Source organism: Lathyrus oleraceus, chromosome 6 (genome assembly GCF_024323335.1).
Source record: "Lathyrus oleraceus cultivar Zhongwan6 chromosome 6, CAAS_Psat_ZW6_1.0, whole genome shotgun sequence".
In the NCBI taxonomy this organism is placed as follows: Eukaryota; Viridiplantae; Streptophyta; class Magnoliopsida; order Fabales; family Fabaceae; genus Lathyrus; species Lathyrus oleraceus.
The window spans coordinates 365,873,010-365,876,341 of record NC_066584.1 but is presented as its reverse complement, the minus strand read 5'-3'; the positions used below and the strand labels follow the sequence as shown (position 1 = coordinate 365,876,341).

General features: G+C 40.1%; 1 non-coding gene across 1 annotated transcript; it reads right to left on the bottom strand.

Annotated features, from left to right (window-relative positions):
* Window positions 1-841: 841 nt before the first annotated feature.
* On the bottom strand, window positions 842-948 carry LOC127099845 (small nucleolar RNA R71). The gene has a single exon (XR_007794312.1). It is a non-coding gene; the product is annotated as a small nucleolar RNA R71 (small nucleolar RNA).
* Window positions 949-3,332: the final 2,384 nt, after the last annotated feature.

Sequence of the window (3,332 nt, the reverse complement as noted above, 5' to 3'; positions counted from 1 at the left end):
TTAGATCTTATTTTAGTTTTAGCTTTTCCCCCAAACAATCAAAGTATTACCTGCCTTAGCTTTACGAAGTAACCTTAGATAACGGTATATCGATTCATAAGTCCCTGTGGGATCGATATCTTTTAAAACTACACGATAGAACTGTGCACTTGCAGTTTGTACCCCAAATTCGACTCATAAAGTCGCGATCAAGTTTTTGGCCCCGTTGCCGGGGACTTTTATTTAGTCGATATCGTAACTCTTCTGTTACGCTGTAGAGACTAAGGCTTTTCTTTCTCTTTTCTTTCTTTCGTTGATTTGTATGCCACAGACTCGCTCACAAGGCGAGCCGTTCTACTTACGAATCAACGATATCGAACTATATCTCCGAGTCTTACGACGAATTCGGGAATATCGTGCTACAAACAATATCCCTCCTGTTGAACTTCCTGATTTCAAAAATATTTTCCCTTTGATACCCGAGATGGCAGAACCAGCTCGTGCTCTTAGAGATTACGCCGCTCCATCGCAAGATGAACCGCATTCAAGTATTGCTCCACCCACAATCGAAGCAAACAACTTTGAACTCAAACCTTCACTGTTGCAGGCAGTGCAATAGAACCAATTCTCTGGAAATCCTACCGAGGATCCAAACCTTCATTTATCCGTATTTGTCCAATACGCTGATACTGTTAAAGCTAATGGTGTCACTTCAGAGGCAATTCGACTTCGTCTTTTTCCTTTCTCATTAAGAGATAGCGCTAGAAGATGGCTTCAATCTCTTCCTTCCAACTCAGTCACCACATGGAACGAGTTGAAGAGAGTTTTTCTTGCTCGATATTTTCCGCCAAGCAAAACAGCTATGTTAAGAGCCCAGATAAATGGATTTAAACAGAAAGATAACGAGTCTCTTTTCGAAGCATGGGAAAGATACAAAGACATGATGAGACTTTGTCCACACCATGGTTTAGAGGACTGGTTAGTAATTCATACCTTCTATAATGGTCTCCTGTACAACACGAGGTTAAGAATAGACGCCTCCGCAGGTGGTGCACTGATGAACAAACCTTATGCTGACGCTTACCAACTTATCGAAAGCATGGCTCAAAACCACTATCAGTGGGGAAGCGAACGAACAATGGTAGAAAAACCTCAAACGAAAACTGGCATGTACGAGATAAGTAACCTTGATCATGTTAATGCAAAAGTGGATGCTCTGGTCCAGAAAATTGAAAGTTTAAATGTATCACCTCCAGCCACCGTAGTTGCCATAACTCAGAATTGCGAAGTCTGTGGAATCCAAGGTCACACTCCTGCAGATTGTCAACTCCTAACAGGAATCCAAGCGGAGCAAGTAAACTATGCTCAAGGAAGCCCCTACTCACACACCTATAACTCAAATTGGAAGAATCACCCCAAATTTTCATATAAGAGTAATAATGCTTTATACGCACCTGGACAATCTCCAAATCAAGCCCCAGCTATACCTCCGGGATATCAGAAGCCGATCCCATCTACACCTAACAATAACGCCCCTAGGAAATCCAACTTGGAAATCATGATGGAAAACTTTATAGCTTCTCAACAGCAAACCAATAAAGATTTCTTAAACCAGAATGTACACACTGGCGAACAAATTAAACAACTAGCAAGTAAAGTAGATGCCCTGGCTACTCATAACAAAATGCTGGAAATGCAAATTTCACAAGTAGCTCAACAACAAGCGCCTACTGCTGCCCCAATTGGTACATTTCCTGGCCAACCCCAACCTAACCCAAGAAGCCACGCTCATGCAATTATACTAAGAAGTGGAACGGAAGTGGAAGGACCGTCTGACCCAAGGATAGAAAACCAAAACTCTAAAAAGTTAACTGAGGAGGAAAGTGAATCTAAGGAAAAGGAAGAGAGTAATAAGGAAACTGTAGAAAAGAAGGAACCTTATGTACCTCCACCACCTTATAAACCACCTATCCCTTACCCTCAAAGGCTTATTAAAACCAAAGATGCGGGCCAATTCAAAAAATTTGTTGACCTACTAAAATAACTAAACGTCACAATTCCGTTTACAGAAGCTATTACGCAGATGCTCTCATATGCCAAGTTTTTAAAAGAAATTCTTTCTAATAAAAGGAAACTTGAAGATAGCGAAACCGTTACACTCACCGCAGAATGTAGCGCTATAATCCAGAATATGCCTCCTAAACTTAAAGACCCAGGTAGTTTCTCTATACCCTGTCACATAGGAAAATTTGTCATTGACAAAGCCCTATGCGATTTAGGAGCCGGTATTAGTGTTATGCCTTTATCCATATGCAAGAGACTTGAAATGGGAGAATTAAGACCAACTAAAATGTCTGTGCAACTAGCAGATCGTTCTGTCAAATATCCTGTAGGAATTCTTGAAAACGTTCCAGTGCGCATAGGTCAATTCTACATTCCAACTGATTTTATAATTATGGATATTAGAGAAGATGAAGTTACACCCATTATACTGGGAAGACCGTTCTTAGCAACTGCCGGTGCAATCATAGACTTAAAACGAGGACGACTAACTTTTGAAGTAGGAGAAGAGAAAATTGAGTTCATTCTTTTCCAATTTTTGAAAGCACCTGCAATAGAAGATACATGTTACTTCATGGATATCATCGATGAATGCATAAAAGAAACAGAGTTAGAAAAAGACAAATCATCTGACTATCTTGTAGAAGACAAACTTAACCAATGTTTAGCAATAACACCGGACCCTACGCAATGCCTTAAGAAACCAACCTTAGACCTGAAAACACTTCCCAAGAATCCGAGATATGAATTCCTAGACTTAGAACTTGAACGACCAGTGATAGTTAATGCTGACCTAGGAAGACTCGAAACAGAAAAACTCCTGCATATCTTAAGAAAATATCCAACCGCGCTAGGTTACAACATCACCGATCTTAAAGGAATAAGTCCCTCTATTTGTATGCACTGCATCATGCTAGAAGAAGACTGTAAAACTTCTAGGGAACACCAGAGGAGACTAAACCCGATCCTGAGTGAGGTAGTGAAGAAGGAAATAACCAAGTTATTAGAGGCAGGTATCATATATCCTATATCTGATAGCAAATGGGTTAGTCCTGTACACGTAGTACCAAAGAAAGGAGGTGTAATAGTCATTGAAAATGAAAAAGGAGAAACTATAACCAAACGAATCGAATCGGGATGGAGAATGTGCATTGACTATAGGAAACTAAACAAAGCAACCCGAAAAGATCATTTCCCTTTACCATTCATTGACCAGATGTTAGAACGATTAGCCAAACATTCTCATTTCTGCTATCTAGACGGTTACTCAGGTTTCTTTCAAATACCAATTC